At 39.1% G+C, this 24,067-nt stretch overlaps 1 protein-coding gene across 13 annotated transcripts in view; it reads left to right on the forward strand.

Annotated features, from left to right (window-relative positions):
* The window catches only part of Magi2 (membrane associated guanylate kinase, WW and PDZ domain containing 2), a 1,461,753-nt gene that overhangs the window by 660,685 nt on the left and 777,001 nt on the right, over positions 1–24,067 (forward strand). Inside the window, exon 1 of one of the 13 annotated variants that reach the window (XM_031380061.1) lies at positions 21,655–22,251. The exons of 9 other annotated variants lie outside the window; for them this stretch is intronic. The gene's annotated coding sequence lies outside the window, so the exon portion shown is untranslated. Of the gene's footprint in view, positions 1–21,654; positions 22,252–24,067 lie in introns of those variants that run through there. 3 more of the 13 variants (XM_031380062.1, XM_031380064.1, XM_031380063.1) reach the window with 3 other exon arrangements.

Here is a 24,067-nt window from a genome sequence, read left to right on the forward strand (position 1 = left end):
CCTCGATGCATAGTTTTGGCTTCCAGTATAGAAGCTGACTAATATTGAGGAAATCACAGCTGAGATCCTGAGTTTATTTTACTTAATCTCCTATTTTAATGATTGCTTGACTGGAACATTTGGAACCAGGTTTTGTGGGTTCAGATGCAAGCAGAAAATACCACGCTGGCCATATGACTCGGGGCAAATCATGAAGCTCCCAAGGGCTACTTTTCCTGTAAAGACCTTATAATGATGTTCATCCTGTGGTGCTTATGTCTGGTAAGCACCTGGTGTAAGACATAAGCATTGAACATTCAGAACAAAGTTTGCCTGTCATCTGTACTATTGGTGTATTAAATACAATGACACTGACCTCCAGGAAGTCAAGAGTTATTGTAACTATACTAAACCAAGGACACTCCTTGAATTCGGGGAACGGAAGTTTCTGATAAGTAGAGCTTAAAGAGATAACTCAGATGACTCGGGATAAGAATATGTACTGTGCTAGTAGAGAACATCTCTTCTGATTTGAAAACAAATGAAAGGACCAAAGATCTACCTCAGCAGCTAAACGTGCATGCTACCCTGCACACAGCCTTGGTTCTAGTCCCAGCACCCACAAGGTAGCTCACAGTCATCTGGAACTCTAGTTCACCACTCCAGGAGGTTCTTCTGACCTCCTTGAGCTCCACAAACATGCTCACATACAGACAGTAGATAGAACACTCATACAAACATATCAAATAAATCTAAAAATCGTAAGTAAAACAAATCTTAAAAATAAAATAAATAATAGAGCAGATTTTAAGTAAATGATAAGGCAAGTTGTCCTCTGGCCTCAACATGTGGGCCATAGCATGAATACAAACATAGGTACAATCACATACACACACACACACACATATGTATATATACAAAGTCAGTAAATAGTATATACAGAAATATATATATATATATACACACACACACACATACATATATGAATCCATGGGAAATGGAACCTGTCAGGAAATGTAGAGCTGTTCAGACCTTGAAGAATGTCGTCTTATGAAACTACAATCCCTTTACTTATGGAGAACTAGCATGATGGATGCTCAGGGGTAAAAGAAAGATGTGAAAGACATGACCTAGCACTATGGTTTTGATTCCAAGTGGGTCTGTGATATTTCTGTGCAAGAGAGCCAGTCTTAGGCCTGTGTGTAAATTCAGCTCTTACTAACACTGTAAGAAATGTAGGGACTAGAAAACACTCAAGGAAGCAACAGCCATACAGCCAGGCTTCCAAAACTAGAGCACTAAAACAAGAAGTCACAATATTATTCTCTGTGATGAATTTATAACTCATCTTAATTTATCCATCAGCTATTATTGATCTCCTAGGCTACTCATCTATTAACTAAGCACTTGACTGCTATATTTAGATAAATACAAACATATACACATTTAAAAAGATTTATCTTCTTTTTACTTATTTTTTTTTTTGAGACAGAATTTCTCTGTGTAGCTCTGGCTGTCCTGGAACTCACTCTGTAGACCAGGCTGGCCTCAAACTCAGAAATCCGCCTTTCTCTGCATCCCAAGTGCTGGGATTAAAGGCGTGCACCACCACCACCCGGCTATTTATCTTCTTTTTATTTGAGTGTGTATTTGTACATGTATATGTGTGTAAGTATGTGTGTGAGTGTGCATGAGTGTGTGTGTGTGTATGCGTGTATGTGTGTAAGTTCAAGTGTATGCAGGTCCTGATTAAGACCAAAAGACCCTAACCCTAGCCCTAACCCTAACCCTAACCCTAACCCTAACCCTAACCCTAACCCTAACCCTAACCCTAACCCTAACCCTAACCTTAGGGAAGGTTAGAGCCTCTGGTGAAGGAGTGACAGGTAGTTGTGACAACCCCCTTGCATGCTGGGAACCAAACATGACTTATCTGCTATAGCAACATGCACTTTTAACTGCTGAGCCATCTCTCCAACCCCAGATATAGACAATCAGAAGTATATTTTTCAAGTTTGAGATTAGTAAACAGATCTGTTGTCCATTTTTGCCTCTCAAATTAGAAAATAAAATTTTCATATTACAACTTTTTATATAATAATTTTCATATTATTTTGAAACAGATTCTGTAAGTTTCTGCAGAGGACTGAATGTTCAATAAAAGGTCCAAGAGTTACTATTAGTTCTAACAGAATATACAGAATGTTTGAAGGGTGAAGAAGTCACAATGGTGGTCAATATTATTTATCTGTCATAGATCTTAAATCTTTGCTGAGAAAGCATGTACCAGGAAGAGGAAATTATTGGCTATTTAGATAATTGGAGTCCAATTTAATGGATTCTACTATTAACCAAAATTGAAAGATTGCTTAAGTTGTTTCTCTAAGATGAACAGAAAAATAATCAAATGTATGTTAATGAACTTGAGGTAGCTTATATAAATGAATATTCCTTATGATGATTTTATCTTTCCTTTCTCTCATGTCAAGTCTTGAACAGCAAATGATAGTTAAATAGGATGTTTGTCCTGTACATTCACCACAGTAAAAGTTTTATAGTAAAAGTAAAAAAAAAAAAAAAAAGCCGGGCAATGGTAGCACATGCCTTTAATCCTAGCACTTGGGAGGCAGAGGGAGGCAGATTTCTAAGTTCGAGGCCAACCTGGTCTACAGAGTGAGTTCCAGGACAGCCAGGGCTACAGAGAGAAACCCTGTCTCAAAAAAACCAAAAACCAAAAACAAAAATAAGAAATAAAAAAAACAAGAAAAAAAGAAAAAGGAAACAAAATGTGGAAAAATTTAAAACAAGATCACACCCAGAGAGAGTAGAATTTATTTACTTGGTGCTACAGGGGGATTAAAATATACTCACAGGGACTTAAGAAGGGAGGAGCTGGATTCCAATTAAGTGCAATGGAAAGGTCTTGAATTACTATTGTGACATGGAACAAAGTACTTCTAGGAATGATACTCAGACAGGAAATGGAAACAGGAAGTAGCTTGCATTATTAAGTAGACAGCGTTTCCCATCAGGAAGAAGAGTCCTCTGATATTAAAAAATGGGGCAAATTTATCATTCCTGCATCTTTCTTATAAATTACAGAAATCTGAACTAGATTATACATCTTCTACAAGGGTCATTTACACTAAGTTATAATCAAATTGTACTTAGTGCCTTTTCTGTTTGCTTTAACTTAGAGGCAGGGCTTGATACTTTAACCCAGGCTGTTCATGAAAGAACTACCTTAGTCTCATGGTGTTAGAACTCAAACATAGATTTCTATGATTCAAATGAGGGGAATTTGATATACATATATATACATATATATGTATGTATGTGAATGTGTATGTATATGTATATATAACAACTGCAGAGTTAATTGTGTATATTATATGTATATCTATATTAATGTACAACTGCAGAGCCACAGCTGAAACTGTGCAAAGACTCAAACAAAGAAGCACATGCAATGGGAATTTTAGATGTTCTTTGCTGTATTTCATATCAAAACATGTCCCAGTGTAGAGGAATGCTAAGGGTGGTGAGGCAGGAGTGGGTGGGTGGGTAGGGGAGCACCCTCATAGGAGCAGGGTAAGGGGGGATGGGATGGGAGTTTGCAGAGGGGAAACTGGGAAAGGGGGATAACATTTGAAATGTAAACAAATAAAATATCCAATTTAAAAAAAACATGTAAAGCTAAGAATCTTAAGAATTAGGGCTTTAGGTACCTACTATTTATAAACAATTTACAAATTAAAAATTCCTTTTCATTATGAGAAAGAAAACCTACTATATATGTGCCACGTGGCACTAACTTGGGAAAGGATGGAAACACACAGTCCTTTCGCCTACTAAAGCTCTTCGGTTTGATTCCATGAAGCATGAGAACACCAGTTTCATCAAGACCCATTCTCCAGTAGACCCCTGCAGGAGGCAAGCTTATTTAGGCTATATCAATGACGTCACTCACATGAAAGACAAAATGCAGGTTGCACTCTTCAGTGAGGCAAAGGTGAAGAAATGGCAGCCAGCTGACTTGATATCTTAATTGAGGAACTAGAAAGCAGGACTAATCAAAACTTTGGAACACTTTTTCTTCCATACCCAAGCTTCAATTATGAAAATTTTCAAATGCATAGAAATATATTGAAAGTAAAAAAAAAAAAAGAAAAAGAAAAAGAAAAGAGAAAGGAATAGAATGTGTTACATATAACTATTACCTAGCTTTAGCCCCATCAATTGTTAATATTCTGATTACTTTTAAAAACTTTTATCTATCCTTTGAAAACTCCATGCATACACATGTCTCTTGATCATACCCACTCTTCATATTTCCACACACCATCATATCTCCTTGCCAACTCATGTTCTCTTTTTATTATCGTATTAACCCACTGAGTTCAGTTAGTAAAGACTGTATGGGCATTGGCATAGGAATGAGGCCATCCCACACACCTAATGTCCCTCCTCCAGCAAGCGTCACCTGCCCATAGCACCTCAGTTAGGGTTAAGGCATAGATAGGACTCTTCTCCATGATCCATGGTGGCATTTTTAACGGGCTTAAACTGTACAGATCGTGTTTTCATAAGCACAGGCGGTATGAGTTCAAGCATCTGCAGCTTTAGTTCTGTCAGATCGAGGACTTTACAAACCATTCCTTTCCTGGATGCTCCCTGAATGTGGGAGAGTAGGACTCTGGAAACTGTTCAACCTATAGTTTGCACTCATGAACACATATTTTCCACACTTTGAACAGCAATTAATCTTTATATTAACCACTATCTATTGCAATAAATTCCTGTGATCAAGATTGGGAGCAATGCATACTCACTTATGTATATAAATGTAAATATTTAGGAGGCAGTTTAACAGTATGACCATTAAACACACACACACACACACACACACACACACACACACAGTTGCATACATCAATAGGTTCTCCCCCAGAGAGCATAATTTTCCTAGCCATTGTTTTTGCCCATGGTTACATACCAGGCATGAATTCTCTTCTATGGAACAGATCTCAAGTCTAGTCAATAGAGCAGTTGGTTACCACTATGAACAGTCTTGCCACTGTTGCACCAGTGGGCACCCCACTGACACAGCACAGAAGGTCCAGGGCCATTGCTTTCCTCCCCCAATAGCTTGCACAGCACCTCCTTGGAGTGACAGTTTCCAGCCCAGTTCAAGACTGATTTCTCTGTGACCCAAAATTAAAGTGTGTGATGTGTTGAGCCATGGTGTCTTATCACCTAGGTATGGTGCCCCTGTTATTTCAACATCCATACTTCCAACCCACTTTTTTGTCCATCTTACTGCTTTTGGTTATCTTAAGAATTCAAAATGTTTTAAGGCATACGCAATGCTAATTATTTACAATGGGATATTATTATATAAGAAATAATATATATCTTCTTTGTGGGTAATTTTAGCTCAATCAATTTGATAGCAATTGTAGTAAAAAAAAAAAACCTATTGTCTTGATTGTTTTCCTTCTGGCAAAAGTTAAAAATTCTATAAAGTTTTCAGGATAGTCCTAAAATGAGAAAGTTGGAGGATTTTCGTAAGGTTGAATCCTTCTGAACAGCAAGTAAATATCCTTTGAACATAGTAGATATCCTTTTAACTTAATCATTCGTGAATTCTCTCTCATTTAGAACCTGACTTAGAAAAAGATTCTCGCCCAAATAAGTGTTTATCCTCACAGAGTTTATATTCCCTGAACAAAAAAAAAAAAAAAAAAAAAAAAAAAAAAAAGAAAAGGAAGAAAGAAAGAAAGAAAGAGAGAGAGAGATAAAGAAGGAAGGAAAAGGCTTTTCAGGTTTTACCCTTCATCTAGAAACCTCTCTGCTCCCCAAGGAGCAGTTAAAAATTTTCACCCTGCTGTTAGAAACAACCTATACTGACTGTGCCAGGTTCTGCCTTTGGCGCTGAAGATACAGAACAGAGCAAAATTGATTCAATTTAGCATTCTTGTGGGGCGACATGTAAGGAAAAAAATAAATAATTGAAATATGCTACAGTAAGCAGTATGCTGCATGCTAATAACTACTAAAGAAAGAAAGGCAACTATAGAAGAACTCTTAGGTATATGTATGCCGGGGACTTAGGGGCTAGGAATGAGACTAAAGGCGGGATGAAGGCTAGATGAGCCATCAGAAACATGCTCAGTGTGGAAAGAACTTTGAAAAGTTAGTCACACAGATGTTTGGGCAAAATGAATTTCGGATTGGGTCTGCCTACTGTTTTTAAAGGGGAGTGAGAGGAGTCTGCCAGTTGTTTTAAAGGGAAGTAGGAGGAGTTTGCCAGCTGTTTTAGGGGGAAACTGGACAAGCTTTGTGTCTAATGCCCTGTGAAGAAGCCAGTCTTGCTCTGAGCAATGTAGCTCTCAGGTTGAGAAGGGTTTCCTAAGTCATGTTGTGATGTTGACATTTTATTCTGATTAAGTCAGGAACCTTAGGGATTTAAAAGGACTAATAAAGTCAGACTTGTAGTTTAACCAACCCACCTATTTGGCTGAGAAGAAAGGCAGAAACAAAGAGATCCATCCCTCTGAAAACTATGATGATTGCTTAGACCTGCATATTGGCAGTGGGTCAAAGGGAATTCTAAAGCTATGACTAGAGACTGAGAGACTGAGAGGCAGGGAGGGTAATGTGATGGTTAATATTGATTGCAAAGTCAATAGGATTTATAATCACCATGCAAAGAAATCTCTGGGTATGTCTGGGAGGGTTTATCTAGATTGTTTTATTTAAAGCTGAAAAGCCTAGCCTAAACGTTGTTCATGTAACGTTCCATGGGACTGAACAGAAAGGAAAAGGCACTGGCCACAAGTATTCATCTCTCTCTGCTCCTGACTGGGCAAGCAAAGTCACCAGCTGACTCCTGTTCCTCTGCCCTGACTTCAGGAGTCAATCAAACTGTGGGACAGAATTAACTCTCCCTTTTTTCCTTAAGTTGTTTTCTTCAAGTATTTTGTTAGAATAATACAAGTTAACAACAAATACAGATGATTCCATAGTTTTTCTATGAGATCCTTAGAAGTATCCATGGGGGAGGCAGTTGAGTGTAACAATGGTAGGTAATCCCTACCTGCCCAGTAGACCCTACTTCTCTCTCTCATCCGACCTCATTATATATATATTATATATATATATATATATATATATGTATATATATATATATGTATATGTGTGTGTGTGTGTGTGTGTGTGTATCTCCTCCATCTGTCTGTCTGTCTCTTCCACAGTCTCAGTGTGGTGCTGTCAGGTGGATGAGATTTCATCAGGAAAGTAACCATGCAGAATTCCCAAAAGAAGAAAAAGGATCTCTTCATGTTTGTCATGGTATTGTGTGGCTCCTCAGGTTTTCTCTGCAATTGCCTACGGTGTTAACGTTGAAAGAGACCCTATCTACCCTTCAGCTGGTGCACAGGCACACTTAGCCCGAGTGAATTAAGTGACTCTTGTAAAGAGCAGAAAAGAAGGAGAATAAAGTATGGCTTTTAAAAGAAGAAGGAGTAAGATATGGACATGAGAGGAGCAATTATGCAAGTAAATGATATACTTTTAAATCTTAAAAAAGAAAACCAATAACAGACTACCAAAAGGAGGCTATAAACATATCCTAAGAGATCTGCAAGTGGGACAGAGGCAGCATCTTTGACATGCTGCAAAACAGAAACTTCATCTTCCACCGCTTTTAACAGCTCTTCAATCCTGCCTGTCTAAAATTGTAAATATTAAAGGAGGACACTTATGCTTTTCACTACTGAAACATTAAAAAAATAACAAAAGAAATGGTTTCTAAAATAAAATGATTCAATACCAATTTTGTTTATAAATTCAGAGCTACATAAGCCTAATTGATTTTTAAATAAACTAACTTGGAGGAGAAAAAGAAAAGCGTTCCTCTGATGTAAATTTTTATTTCATTTGAAGATAATAAGTTTCATTTTGTTTCCATTTGAAAACATTGCCTAATAACAAAACTCTATGAGGATAATTTTTAGTTTGATTTTTCTGCACATTTTACATTAATGAACACAAATATGAGTATAACTAGAGGGTAAGAAAGAGCTTTTATAAATATAAATTAAAATACCTTTTTAATTTTTATATTTGTGTGTATGTATGTGTGTGTGAGAGAGAGACTGGTGAGTGTTGTGTAGGTGAGTGTAGATGAACATAGGGACACATGGATATGAGTGTCATTCTTTACCTTTAATCTTATTTGAAGCAAGAACTCTTGTTCTCACGGTATATGCCAGGTCAGCTAGCAGACCAGGGAGCAGTCTGGGCATTCCATTCTGTTGTGCACCTTATGACAGCAGAACTGTGGTAAAATACGCATGTGGCTTTACAAACTCAGGTCTTCACACTGAGTGGCCGGCACTTCACACAGTGTGTTACTTCCCTTGCCCAGCCTTCTTATAGTGAGCATGTAAGGCTATAGAACATTTAGAATGATGCAAAATAATAATAATAATATTAATAACAATATTTCTTATATATTGCATGATTAAGTGTTAAGCAAAAGAAAGAGAAATGTGGAAAAAGTTAGCCTTGTTTGCTCAAGTTCTCAGACATACTGTACTAATATTAAAATAACCATCCCAAAATCACACCCATTTTTTTTTTTTGCATGATGAGAAAACATTGGCTTCTAGACTCAATCAAAGAAGGATGGATATTTCTCTATTTTAAAAATAAAGTCTGTTTCTCTATGCTTGACATTTAAAAGAAGTAGGCCACATCCTGTGTGTTAGAAAAGATGTATGCTTTCCCCTTATTTTGTAAAAATTATCCCACTACAGTAATTACAGCTGTTTTGCTAATTAACAACACAACAAGGTGTTTCTGTGGATATTTTCTTACTAAAAACCTGCAATGGGAACTCTGTACTGAAGGGTGTGGTTGGCTGGGAGAAGTGTCCCATAGCTGTGAGCTGGTTGGTGGCCTCTTGTGGATTCACCCATTGTAAAACTCCACTTCACTGAATGTCAGTGGAGAAAATCCATACGACCAAAACTCTGAGATTCTACACAGTAAAATTCCCTCCCCCCACACACTGTAAACCAATTTGAAAACTATCTGTTTCTAAAATAGCACTGTAAATGAAAGCTATCAAGGCACAGCTATAATTATGTTCCTTCTCATATGTGAATATATATGCTGTCCAAGTGACACATTTAACCATCTCCAAGTCAAATCAGCCTCCTCTGAAAATAAAGCCCATGTGGCTTGGTACCAGGGAACATTCTGAAAAAGTCCTTGTGTTACTGGCTACCTCGGGACACCCTTAGGTTTCATCCTGATAAACCAGAGGTTGTTTCTTTATTCAAATAAACTGGATTCCTTATTCCAACCTGAGTCCAAGTATCTAAGCAATGTATCAGTTCTATGCTGTACCTTAAGAACAGCAAGAAAACAGCCAGGTAGACATGATCATAACAGTGACCACTTAATGGTTTTCTTGGGCACTATAGGTACATGTAGAAAAGCATTGGAAACATGGATCTTACTTACAAGATGTTCCACAATTCATCAGATTAGAATGGAAAAATGCAGGCAATTTAATGTAAAATTCTTATTAAATTATTATCAAAATTCTAGACATGCCACAGGGCTTAATTTTCCAAATTGGAATCTTCAGAGGTGAACCTAAGAATATATATTTTTTAAGATTTCCAGGAAGGTTGTGTGAGATAATCAGATTAAGAAGCCACTGGTATATATATATGCTTCCATTCTCTCTCTCTGTGTCTCTCCCTCTCTCTCTGTCTCTGTCTTTACCTCTGTCTCTCTTCCTCTCTCTCTCTGTCTCTGTCTGTCTCTCTGTCTCTCTCTCTCCTCTCTCTCTGTCTCTCTCTCCCTGTCTGTCTCTCTCTTTGTCTCTCTCTGTCTCTCTTTCTCCTTCTCTCTGTCTCTCTCTCCTCTCTCCCTCTCTCTCCCTCCCTCTCTCCCTGTCTCTCTCTGTGTCTCTGTGTCTCTCTGTCTCTCTTTCCCTCTCTTTCTCTCTCTCTCTCTCCCTCCCTCTCTCCCTGTCTCTCTCTGTGTCTCTGTGTCTCTCTGTCTCTCCCTCGCTCCCTCTGTCTCTCTTTGTCTCTATCTCTTTCTGTCTCTGTCTCTGTCTCTGTCTCTCTGTCTCTGTCTCTCTCTCTGTCTCTCTGTCTCTCTCTCTGTCTCTCTCTCTCTCTCTCTCTCTCTCTCTCTCTCTCTCTCTCTCTCTCTCTCTCTCTCTCTCTCTCTCTCTCTCTCTCTCTCTCTCTCTCTCTCTTCCAGTTTCTCTCAGTGGCCTGCCAAGTAATGTCAGTCTGCACAAATGTTCAGTAGTGCCATACCCACGATCCTTTCACTAGGCCTGATCAAACTAGTATAGTGTACAGTGACTCCATTTTTTTCCTTTTCTTTCTTTTGAGTCTTCTCCCTCATCAAATATTGAGGTTTCCTCTTCCAATCTGTTCCTTGTTGGTCTTATCCCAGAAAACTGTGCTCTGGACCCCACCCCCTTTAACCCTGTGTAGCCCTGGCTGTCCTGGAACTCACTCTGTAGACCAGGCTGGCCTCGAACTCAGAAATCCACCTGCCTCTGCCTCCCAAGTGCTGGAATTAAAGGCGTGCTCCACCACTGCCTGGTATGAATGACCCCTTGATCTACATTCACAGCTCTGGCCTCTCCAATCTTCTTTTAAGGTCCCAAGAGTCAAAACTGTCTAAATCAAGCTCATTTTTCTCTAGCCCTTCTGTGAAAGGAATGGTATATCACTCTGGGTATAGAGATGATACATGTAACTGCACTGAACGGGGATTAGGGGAATGAAAAGTCAGTTTCATAACCCTACCTTAGAGTAACTCTCTCAAGCCATGTGTCTAATTATTTACTGAGACCCATTGGTTCTACTTACTTGATCTGTGATGATCTTTCCTTAAGTTTTTTTTTGTAGCACCAGCCATCCTATTTCAAACTATGTCTGTGTCTTTTTTATTACAGTGATAAAATACTATGACCAAAACAATTTGAGGGGGAAAGGCTTATGATGCTCAGGCCAGTCACTGAGGGAAGTCAGAGGAGGAGATGAAAGCAGGAAGGAGCTGTGAAAGAATGCTGCTGGGCTTGCTCAGCCCACTTTTCTTTGCTATCCTTGACCACCTGTCTAGGGGTAGCACCACCCACAGTGGGCTGGACCTTCTCACATCAAACCTCAATCAAGAAAATGCACGGTAGGCTCGCCTACCAGTCAGTCTTGTGCAAACATTGCTTTTTCCAGTTGACTTCTTCCCAAATGACTGTAGATTATGTTGTTCGAACACAAAACCACCCAGTGCAGTATGAAGTGCTGGTATTCTTAGGATATGGAGGAAGCTCATTTCTGACTTAAATCTGTACTCTTCTTTAATCTTATCATAAATGAGTTTTTAAATTAACAATTTAAAATTTTGAGGCATTCTAAACTGTTGGGAAAACCTGAACCATGCTACTATTTTAATATTCCTTTTATTATTTTCATGCTGTATGAGGTCACAGGCATAGAATGAGGTAGAGTTTAATGAGCTCTAATAAGTGAACCTGTGATGAGTATTCTAATGCAGCTCTCTGTTAGTAAATAGAATTGAAGAAGGATGTTTATACATAGTCACAGGTTGTTCCTAAGCACTTTGAGCTTTTGAGCATTTTGAGCATTTGAGCTGTAGTATCCAGTTTCATTCAGTAATCTTTTCTGCTACCTACTAAGCTAATAGACTATTACTATTCTGCTTACTAACGTCAAACTAAAATATCATTTATTTCTTCTATTGTGAAAAATATTATTTTCTGTTTTTGTTTTCTAGTATAATTTTTACCACATAAACTGGCATATCAAACACAAATATATTACATCATAAGTAACCATCGGATATTTCAAAGGTCTTTTTCATCCATTCTATTGTGATTTGATTGGGATGTTTGTCCTTAGTTCAGAGGCGACCTTGCCTCTGAGGAGGAATCCTACCTTGCACATCCTTTTCCTTGCTTTGTTTAATAGAGGAGAAGAAATTTTTGCAGCTTGATGTGGTTAATGATGCAAGCATGTGTGCAGATTTTCTGAATAGAAGACTTCAAATTTCAGTCTCTACTGTATTCTATGCACTTCTCACAATCATGAAATTAAAAGGACAAACTAAATGCTCTCTGCGATTAGTTATCCCCCAAAAAGGACATCTAAATATCATTTATGAGTAAATGTCCACAAAAGGCAACTCCTCTACTTGCTCAAGTGCAACTATGCAAATTATGCATGCAATTTTCCCTACAAACTGTCAGCCACCTTCATTCTAGAAGATTTCAAGCAATTACAATGCTCTAAGAAAGCGAGGAATAAGGAGCATAGATAGGGCCGTTAGATAGTTTGTTTCCTCTTCAGGTTCCCTTCATGGTCCTTTGCCAGCAAAACCAAGTGCAATTGTCACCTGCTAGTTATTGGAAGAATGCTGGGTTTCTTGAAAACTTTACACATCTCACATGAAATTCTGCAAAGTATTCACTCAAAAGTGATATAAATTGTCCAGTGTGTGGAGGAAATGGGAAAGTCATCATTAGGAAGTGGAACTTGGGCTTTAATTTCTTTTTTTTAATGGAGAAAATGAACAATTATATTTGAAAATGAAGGGTAGAATAATGATTTGAATCTGTTGAAAAGTGAAAAAGAGAAGGAAGTGGTTGAGGTATGTTACTTTTATTAACATGTTACTTTTTACTTTTATAAGTTTTGAAAAATTCAAAGATATAGATATATGTGTATATACATACATACATACACACATATGTATATACATATCTTTTCAACTCCAATTCTGGGGTTTGGGGGTTAAATTGACATCTGATAACTAGGCATAATTATTCTCTCCAAATCAGCAAATGCCACAAGTCAGATTGTTTCTTGGTTTCATAGATCTCATTGTACAATATTAAGGACCACATCTCTGCCAAAACAGGCATCATTTCCCCCCGAAGCTTACATGACACTTACAGGACTGCTCACATTATGTGAAATATCATTGCAAGCCATTTAATTAAGGTTTGGTTTCTTAATAGCTTTGTTCCCAGTTTCTGTCCCAGAGGGTGGCAGCATGGCAGAAGGAAGGGCCTGAGGCTTTGTGTTCAGAGGCGTTAGCAATCCTGCTCTGTCCTTTTTGCTTTTGACCTTGGGGTAAAAACATCACTGAGGATCTCCTTGAAGTGGCTGATTCTCTCTAAAACTGGTGGTGGTATGCCATTGTGAAGAGAGAATGAGGCAATACGTGTAGAGCACAAAGCTCTGTCTCACAAAGACATGGGCTGATTCAATGGGATGTTTCATCCATTATCACAAACTGATGGGATTCAATATGGAAAGGTCCTCAAGAAATGTTTAACTTAACTTTGTTAAATCCAAACCTATAAGCTGTACTACCTGTTGATAAAGTTCTGTGGCTTAAAAAAAGTTTGTTGGCAACCAGTGTCAGATCCTAATCTGGAATAAGAGGCTTCCATCAGATCTCTCTCCAGTCTACTCTCATCTTATCTCCTGGCCTGAGAGTAGAACAGGTAACTATTTTTTCTATTTCCTTTCTGCCATCTCCTCTGTCTTTGTTTTTCCCTTCATCCCTTGCTCCATGTGGACTTGATTTTATTACATTGCTCTGGTGCTTTAGGGAAAGTTTATTTTATTTCTACTTTTGAGGAATGTTTTTATTGTAAGAAATGGCACAAGCCACCAAAATTTAGATAAAAAATGTCCCTTCCTAAGGTGACAATTACTAATTTACACAGTCCATTCTATTGAATGTTGATGGTTTTTATGAAGTAAGTCAACAGTAAGGATCATGAATGCTGAGTGGTTAAGGTGGAAGGAAAAGAAGAGAGGGTATAGAAAATCATGTTGCTTATGAAAGTTTTTCTAGGCTCGACTCTTAGCCAAGTTTTTCTCATAAAGCAGGAGAGTCCACTTATGTGCCACTCAGATGTAGCTGGTTGTGTTCACAAGGTAATGTAGATGAAGGGTTACAGAAAAGTATGATCCTGTGGAGAAAAGCAGAGATCATAAGTCATCTTGGCTTGCAGAAATTAGGATTGGGTAGCTCATCCCAAAAGCACAAAAACAGTTCCAGAAAGGACAGATATCAACAATGGAATGCATTCGTGCCCACTCTGAAAAGAAGGCCCATCTTGTGCTTTGCTGTGACAGTCAAGTGAAACGTGTCTCAAGTGGAATTTTAGTACATAGTGAATTTACCTTCTGAAGACTTGGAAATGGTCTTATGGGAATGCTACATTTGCATAGTTTTATTTGTTGTGGGCTTTTGTTTTTGTTTTTCTCAGATAGCACTGATGAACATAGGTCTTACACATCCTAGCCAAGCATGCTATAACTGAGTTACATCTGTAGCTAGTGTATGTTGCTAACTTATGATTTCATTTAGTGAATTACTTTCAGGGAGGAAATTATCTCCTGTACAACTTTTATGTTCAAGGTATATTCCTGAGACTTATTTATGGAGAGAAAAAACTAGCAAAGAAGAAAGCATTTCACATCTTTATGTACTGAAAGGTATGTGTATATAGGTGTATTTACCTTGACTAGGGCATCCATTACAACACCAAAGTATACTTTATATCAAGGTAATTGGTTTGGGATATACAAATTCATGAGCTGAAAGCCAATAAAATAAAATATTATAGCAACAATCATGGAAGCTAGCATTTATTGTGTCATCTGGTGCATGATGCGTTCTACAATGGCAGGAGGTAATGGTGATAGAGGTGACAGTGATGATGGTGGTGATGGTGACTGTGGTGGTAGCAGTAGCTATAATGGTGAAGAGAGCAATAATCACGAGGCTATCAATGATAGCTGTGAAGAGATGATGATGGTAATGGTGATGGTAAAGATGATTGTGGTGGAGGTCCTGCCGGTTGTGTTGGTGATGAAGATGCTGATAGATATCAGTTGTTATGGTTAATGCCTCATAGCTCTGTTCAACTGATAGCATCAATTTTTTTTTTCAGATGAGCAATTTGTCTAGCGCTACCCTCTGCAGAAATGTTAGAGTTGCTAAATTGCTGTGTCTTTGCCACTGAAACAGATTAAAAGGCTTTTCTTAAGGCACCTGCTTTGGCTTTAGGACAAAAGAAAATCCCAGCATGAATTCCCTGCATTTTGCTTTTCTTGCCTTAGAATGGGATAATCAAACCACTCCCTGTGACAATTATGGATACAAGCATATATATATATATATATATATATATATATATATATATATATATATATAACTGACTTCAAGCAGAGCAGCATAATTTGACAGTGACTGAAAAACGCATTAATTTGACATAAAAAGTCAAAAAGAAGTGAGTTGCTTCTGATGAAAATTGCCATGTACCCTACGAAGGAAAAAAGAGGAATTTATTACAGATCCATGTTCTGCAAGTTACATCTACCACCCCCTGCACTGTAACACAGACCATGTAGTTGACACTCACACAAACTAGCAATGGTATAATTACCTCCTACCCAGATCAATTCATATAATTGAAAAAAGAAGGCAGGCTCCATGACCCTGTCTAACTATGATAAACCTTATTCTCAGGAAAAATTAATTTTCTTGTTGCCAAAGAAGATCTATAATGTATTTGGTTTTGACTTCACATAAACACAGTATCAATTTACACTCAAAAATGCACTTAAATGACAATTGTGCTATATATTTAAAAGAATTTATATTTGTTAATAAATATTTTAGATTATGTAGAGATGTTCCATAGAAACACTACAAGTATTCAACAGAGAAAAGGCGGCAGTTTATAAGTGCAATTGATTTTTTTTTTTAAAAAAAAGAATTAACATTTAGCTTATTGCTAAAATACAAGTATTGGCTTTTGTAAAGCATGTAATTTCTAACTTTTCCTTTCAAAAGCACATACTATAGCCTAATAACGAATCAATATTGTTGCTTGTGATTAGTTACATGGAAGGTGGTTGTGCTTCCAAATTTGACTGGTAGCATAGCCTTGTGTTCCTGTTTGTTTTTTGACGCTATGACAAAACAGAGACAAAGCAATTTGGGGAAAAGGATTTATTTCAGCTTAAAGGTTATAGTTTATCAAAGGAAGCCAAAGCAGGAGTTCAATACAGGAATCTTCAGGCAGGAACTGAAGAAGAGCCCACAGAGGACTATTACTTACTGGCCTGGTCAGCTCTCTTTCTTATTCAGCCCAGGCCTGTCTACTCAATAACGGTACTGCTCACAGAGTGCTGGACCCTGCCATATCAATTAACACTTAAGAAAATGCCTCACAGACATGGCCAGAGGCCAATGTGATAGAGGCAATTCCTAAATGGAGTACCCACTTCCTGAATGTATCAAGTTGACAACTGATGCTAACTATGACACTCTATTAATTAATATGATTGAAAAACACAATTAATGCTATACAGAGTCAATGGTGTCATCTCACCAATTTCAAACTATCTTTGGAAAAAACCCAGACATTTCTTTTCTCTCTTGTTAATAGAACAATAATGGTAAGAGATAATTGTGTTTTGTATCAGTTTATAATAGCTTCTGGCGTTATGTAAAGTTCCAAACATGGTTTGTTATTTAAGCCTCATGGTGAAACTCTAAGACAAGTCTGGGAACTCAGGCAACATAAGTTGGATGACCTGCTTTTGACCACAAAGTTCAAAAATAACAGACCCCAGTCAAAGCCAGTCTAGCTGTTGATAATGAGCCTTTAGTGGGTGGGTAATAGAGCAGAAGGCAAACAATCACAGTTCTGGTGCCCTGATAGGATCTGCTACTGCAGTTTAGTGTCTGGAAGATTAAGATATGAAGTTGAGCATGTTTTCCAGGCTGTGTTGAGTCACAAAGAAGAAACTGCTCTTTACGAGTTCCTGTATCTTTGGTGAAGTATTCAGCTTCTCTAAAAGCCACTTTCCTCCATGGTTTAAATGGTGCTAACAGTACCTCATAGAGCTATTGTGAGAATTAAAAACGTTAAACCTCAGGGCTAGAGAGATGGCTCAGCAGTTATGAGCACTTAGTGTTCTTGCTGAAGACCCAGGCTTAGCTCCCTTAACCCATATTTTGGCTCACAACCATCTGTATCTTCAGTCTCAGGAATTCAAACCTCTTCTGACCTCCACAGGCACAATATGCATATGGCAAAGTACTTAAAAGCATAAAATAAAGATAAATTTTAAACAGTTAAATGCCTTTACACTATGAGGAGAGTGTTTTATTAGTGTCATCGCTCTGACTGCTTAGGTTGCAGTAGCCTGCAGAACACAAGAAAAACCAAAGGAGAGAAACAGGCTCATACGCAATGTAAGCAGGAAGTTCTTGAAGAATAAAAGTAGACGAAAAAAGCAAGGGGTGTCAGGTACAAGACAGTGGGTCCGGCGCACCTTTAACAAAGCCCGGATACATTAGCAACAGTAGGCAAGTTTAGCAATGTTCTCCTGGTCTTATGGGAGGGGGAAATTGCACAGAGGATTGCCTATATGTTAATATTTGTGGTGAAAAATACACAGTTCACTTAATATTATTTTGAAAAGTCATCTCAGCCTTCCTAGAAAAGCTAGGCTAATTTAAATTTAAAAAGCAAGTCTTTCATTTAACTTACAAGGGATCATGAGGATGAAATTTGAACCTGTCTTCCTAAGCCAGTTTTTCTTAATACTGCTTAGTTTGTCTATTACTTTTAGTGTCCTATGTTCCTTCAGTATAGAATTCAAAATGAGATCAGCATCTTTCACAAACTAGTTGCTCCTTGGGATGTCTGCATTAAAGTGTGACGTCTGCCCATGAAGATTCAGTCCTTTTGGCAGTGTCTGATTCAGGGCTCTCTAGTGTTGTGTATACTCAGTGTGTTTACTTGCATGGGCTCATTTTTTATTTAAAAACTTGGGAAAAATATTGTAATCTGCCTTTCACATTGGTGTCAAAATAATTGTAGCCTTTAAAGACCACTAGCCAAAGCATGGCATTCCACCACATGACAGAAGCTCAGGACACCCACAACCTGTTCCAATCTATGCTTTGAGGTACTCAAGCACTATGTAGTCCAGCCACACCACCCTGCAGAAATCTCCAAGTCTGCTTCCCTGCTGGCTTGCTGGGTCTGTAATCCTGCTGCCCTTTTCTCAGCTAGATAACTAATACATTCAACAGCTCAGTTCAAATCCCACCCACCCTTTTCTACTGCTCTTCCTACCACTAAGGAGTTCTTTCTTCCTTCTCTGAATTCCCACAACACCTTGTACCATAGACTGCTATTTCTATTTTATGCTAGTGGTATCCATAGTTTAAGCATCTCAGATGGTTGAGATTCTGTTTGTGTTGGGCCCTTCTTGTGCTTAGCCTTGTGCCCAGCATAAAAGGATTTGTGTAATGAGTATTGGGTAAATAAGTGAGCACACAAGTGTAGACTTATTTCACCCTATGTCAGCAGTTTAGAAGTTGTAGGAGATGGTTTAGAATATTGGTTCTAGTTAGTGGCTATAATATTTTTATTAATGTGTTTTTATTTTATGTTAGCATCTCATTGATAAGCTTGAGTAGGACTCTTTAAATATGACCCTCTGACTTTAATCAAATAACAAAAAGACTAGATAAATATCTTTTAAAATATCAAGGAACTTAAACTTTGTTTTACAGTAGCATTCGGGCTAAGTCCCACATTCTGTATAATATAATATAGAAGGCCCATTTCTCTTTATCACTGGCAGCACCATGAATAATACACTTAAGGAAATTACCTCTATCGCCAAAGAAGATTTTTTTTTAAATCTAAGAAAAACAAAACAGAACAAAACAAAACACAATAAAGCCAAACTGTGAGTGAATATGGAACTAAAACACCTAATGCTAAGGGGGAAAAATATAGAACCAGCCAGTGTGGTTCTAAGAGACTGTGAGCTAAAATCCTTTCATGTTTTCATCCTACAAATTTTTAGGTCTTCCTAAATTTGTCTAAGCTGACTTACTTTTCTGCAGAGAGATATTTTTTTACTGTCCAATGTTTGGTTGCCAATTTTTGTAGCACAAACTGAAGTTAATTTTGTACCCAGTTAGCATGTAATTTATTTGAAAAAGCTCAAATTAGATATCTCCATGCAAGGTAACACTTTAAAAATACAAAGTGGTGAATAGTTGGTACTCATTTTCTGTCTGGCCTGAATGATGTTTATGGAGGGGACTGTGTACTTTTCAGCTTGATAGCCCTATCATACAGGCAATACTCCTTTTCTTTGACTTCAGTCTAGAGGGAGCAAGAGGTGGTTATATGAGAGAATATTTGTTTTTTGTTTGTTTTTTGTTTTTATAGGCTGTAAAACGTGATAGGATAGTTACTCCTTTCCATATTGTATGAAAAATCCTTATTATGCAGATACTCCTGTAGGAGAGGGTCTGATACTAAAATAAGGTCCTGTTCCCCTATTGGTTCTTGATCTGTCAGTAGAGAAGCCATGAGCCAATTACTGGGCAGAAGGGATAGACAGGACTTCTGGGTCTTTGGCAGCAGAAGAGGCATGCAAGGGAGGAGAGACAGAGTTTGCCATGTTTCTGATGGAGAGAAGTTGACCAGCCATGTGAGATCTCGAAACAGAGTGGCCACATAGGCCACTCCTATAGGCAGGTGGTCAGGGATGTTTATCAGGTACTAGATACAACTGAGCAACTAAAGTTTAGGGCAGATGAGGTGTATGGAGCTAAGAGTGTTGGTAAGGGTACACAAGTTGAGGGAGCTTAATACTGCCCAGCAGTTTTGCCAAGAAGGCAAGTTGAAAATAAACATCTGTGTATCTGTGTCTTTTATCCATGGATTAAAGGGAAGCTGTGTGGGGGCTGGTAGTGGGTCCCATTCTTGGAGCTTAGGCGGGGGTAGCAAAAGCTACAGGCAACATACTCCTATACCAAAGAGTGGCCTAACAAAGACTACACAATACATTTGTTTGATCACAGTTTCATGGGATGAGGAAGTCTTTAGCTTCAAGGCCCAAAGCTCCAGTAAAATATGCCTACACTTAGATTCAATAAAGCATGGACAACAATGTATACAAAAGGATTTCGAAAACAAGGTGTGATCTAAAGCTGAGTTTGTCTGTGGCATTTCTCTGCAATGTGTCTTCTTGTGGTTGTCAGACAAGACTCCTGAAATAGGACAGACAGCAGAGTCAACAAGGGGAGCAGAGGGAGATGATGGTAAGATATTTAGGCTTGTGCATTGTTTTTTGAGAAATAAGGTATTGGTTTCTATGTCTCCTTTTGAAGAAAAGAAGTTCCAACTCCTGCTGGCTTTTAGGCCAGGAGGAGGGTGGTATAAAAGAAGGTGTGAGAAGAAAGACAGTAACAGAAGAGACCTGGCTTCCAAGTCCTTTTGCATTCTGAGCCTCAGCACTGAACTACCGTCCCCACTGTCAGGATAACCAGGGTCTGTGCTACCTCTCCTAACATTTTTCTTTCATGTTAAGCCATCAGGATCTTGAAATTAAGAATGCACAGATAAAGCCGGGCAGTAGTGGCGCACACCTTTGATCCCAGCACTTGGGAGGCAGAGGCAGGTGGATTTCTGAGTTCGAGGCCAGCCTGGTCTACAGAGTGAGTTCCAGGACAGCCAGGACTACACAGAGAAACCCTGTCTCAAAGAACCAAAAAAAAAAAAAAAAAAAAAAAAAAAAAAAAAAAAAAAAAAAAAAAAAAAAAATGCACAGATAAGATTTGGAATATAGCCTATTAGCAGGATATTTTTCTAACACGTATGATGTTGATTTGACCACCAGTCCCTCAAAAGCATTTATTTATTTATTAAAACCACATGTGAACCAGCAAAGGTCAACTAGGAGTTCTGATGTGCCTCATTCTCATCTTCACTTCCCCAATTACTCTGTATCTGAAACAGTTTGTGAATATCATCCCGTCCTTTTTGCAGGGCCACCGAGAGCAGGTGAGGTACATTTTCTATTTAGCAGTAAAGTCCCTGTTGTCTACCAAGAGTGTCCTAGCAGAGAACCAATTGGAGGAGGCTCGCTCTGCAGCCCCCAGGCTATAGTGGCTACACACTTCACACTGTTAGTGAACACAGGTTTCGGCTCATGGTTTTGAGTATCAGGTGCTGACTTAGGCTCTGCTGCCTGGACATCTTCTTTCCCAGGCATCTGGACCAGGCATGGCAGAGGGAGGAGGGGGCCTACTTCCACTGACATTGAGAAACTGAGGCAGACAAAGGAGAAGTGTTTTGCCTAAGAGCTAAGTTACCTGATATGGGACCTAGTTGCACAATAGGAAACTATTGATTTCTGGGAGTTTTGCCACTCTTTTTTTTTTCCTTTCACATTATCATTATCTTTTATAATTCCCCTTAACTTCAAGATTATGTTAACTGGGTTGCAAAGAACAGAGCAATTAGGAAAAGTGTGTAATAGTAAAATTAGTGATTCTCTGACCCTCCACAGAAAGAGCAGTGAGGCTCACAAGTTTAAAAGAATTGTTCAGTTGGGTGATGCTGAAGGGATGCAGCCTTGTTATTAACATTGAAAAGTTTAATTACATTTCATTATACTATGCTAGCTTCTCTTAATTGCTAGAAGGGGACTATGAAAGGAAAACCAAAAAGGCTTAATCTCTAGGAGCTTTTCCCCTCGGCTTTGTAATGTAAATGTGCCCGTGTGGATATTAAAACTCACACATTCCATCCATCTCACAGGCTTTTAAGGGAAGGGTCACCTGACTTCACCTAGAGCCGCCCCCTCCCTTTCCCAGAGGAAATCCAAAAGTGAGAGACGGGCAGACTTGGGTATAACCCAGGTTTTCTTGCTGTGAGATGTAAATGACCCTGACTGAATGGGAATCCAGTGAGGTAGCTAGTGGTGGGGTGGGGGTGGGGGAAAGAGACAGGAGGGAGACAGCGAACGCCAGAGAAGGGAGAGGGGGAGAGAAAAGAGAGAGAGAGAGAGAGAGAGAGAGAGAGAGAGCAAGCGCTAGAGCTGCATGCTTCATCTTTGAGGGGAGGGAAAACAAAAGACCTCAGGAGCAGTTTTGTGTTGCTGTGTCTGGCTTCAAGAAGAAAATTCTAGACATTTATGCCGGCAAGACCAAAGCTCAGCTAAGACTACTTCTCCCAAGAAGATAATTTTATCAGAGGATGGGTTGGATCAGTACAGGTGGTTTGAGGAGACGCTGACAGAGGACCATGGAAAGGTGGGAGAGGACGCGCGGCTCCTGGGCTTCCTCTGAGCTCAGCTCCAGGTTAGTAAGCTTAAGCGGACGGCTCTGGCTTCGGGATTTCTAATCTGTCTGTGTGTGTGTGTTCTATTTATAGCCTCCATACCCTCCTGTTCTCCAACCCCTGGCTAAGACAGTGCCATATTCTGCCAGATGTGAACCTAAACTTGCTTTGACTCTCACTTTGTATACCGAATGTCTCTCACTGGCTTCCGGAGCTTTTGTTTAATACAGCCAGCCAGAGCCATCATGATGTCTCCTTCTGAGCCACAGTGTGTGCTTCTGCCCGAGATTGTTGGGTGGCCGTTTGGAGAATAGTTAGCATTTTGCCCCACCAGGCTGCAAATGCATGTCGAAGGTATTGTGAAATGTTGTGAAACAGCAAATACCTGCTGACTTAGCATTTTGGCTTATGTCAGAATAAATTCCCCAATAACCCACCACATCTGCCTTATCTGAATTTCTCACAATTGAGTTCAAATATTGTAAGTTTGAAATGGCACCCCGTCAACAAAGGCACACCCCAGGTATTCTTCCAGCAACGTGTTTTACCTCCTATTGAAGCCAAAGCTTTTTTTTTTTTTTTTTTTTTTTTTTTAAAATAATCTTAATGTGCCTGCGTTTGGGGAAAGAATACAGTGCAGTGTGATTAAATTAGGTTCAAAGCCCTTTTTTCGCCGATGAGTGGGTACAGATGTGTGTAAATCAAATACATAATTTCTCTCACTTGTGGCTTTGCAGCTAGAGTGTCCTTTGTTCCAGCCTGAGTATTTCCCCGTGTTTTTACAAAGAAAGCTTTCCCTGTGGTTTGGTGAGAGCTGGAGCCTTGTGTGCCAATTTGCCATTGTGTCCTGGTCAAGAATCTGCTCCATTCTGAAGTAAACTGCCCAGAGGTATTAGTCAGAACGCTGCAGGAGGGTGAGGAGTGGGAGAGGAGCCTTTTCTCTTCCTGTCTTTTTTTTTTTCTCAAAAGTGTCTAATTTCCATGATTGTCAGAGGAAAACGGGAGGGCATTTAGTTTTGAATAGGATGCATATCTGTATTATGGGGACTGCCCAATGCTCTATCCCCAAGATGTTCATAGCAGAAGGGATCGGATTTGCGATGGACTATTTAGGAAAATGTTCTGTGAGGGTGACTGGTTGCGTCCCTTTAGACCAAATTAAGATGCGCTCTGGCAGTGCAGGAGACGCTGTGAGCTGACATTTTCTTGTGAAGCTGGTGAAAAATGGCTCCATATCTCTCCTCCTGTCCTGAGGAGATGGTCTTCAAGTGCTGAGCCCTTCGCCAGCATTGTGATTTGCTGTTCTCGGCGTCTTCTATGGGGGACGGACTGACTCGTGGCTCCTTTCAGTTTGCCTGCCTTTTAAAATCTCGGCTTGAATGAAGAGTGGGTGGTGACAGTTTTACTTGAAATACAAACTACCCAGAGCAAAGCTAGCAGCAGATCACTTCCCGGCAATCACAGGTTTCCATTTTTAAAAGGGTAGATTAGATTTGTTGGGACATGACACAAAGCACTTTTTTTTCTGTGCACGTCAACGATTTCTCTAAGAAAATGCCCCTCATGTGGCCTCTTATACTTGGACTTTTGGCAGGGAAAGTGTCAGGTAAAAAACCCAGGGGTACCTGCCCATCATCTGTCTCTGAGAGTATAAAGCTGCCATTTCCTGTCCTATGATTTTTCTCTCTTGTGAGAATCCATTGTGCTAGGAAAAAAAAAAAAAAAAAAAAAAAAAAAGCTGGGTCCGAGAGAGTCACCAGGCAGGGAAGGAATCTACTTCTGTGCTGTCCTACACAAGTGCTTATTAAGGAATTCCTGTACGGAGCAGGTGGTGGA

The sequence above is a fragment of the Mastomys coucha genome, unplaced genomic scaffold (assembly GCF_008632895.1).
Source record: "Mastomys coucha isolate ucsf_1 unplaced genomic scaffold, UCSF_Mcou_1 pScaffold19, whole genome shotgun sequence".
NCBI lineage: Eukaryota > Metazoa > Chordata > Mammalia > Rodentia > Muridae > Mastomys > Mastomys coucha.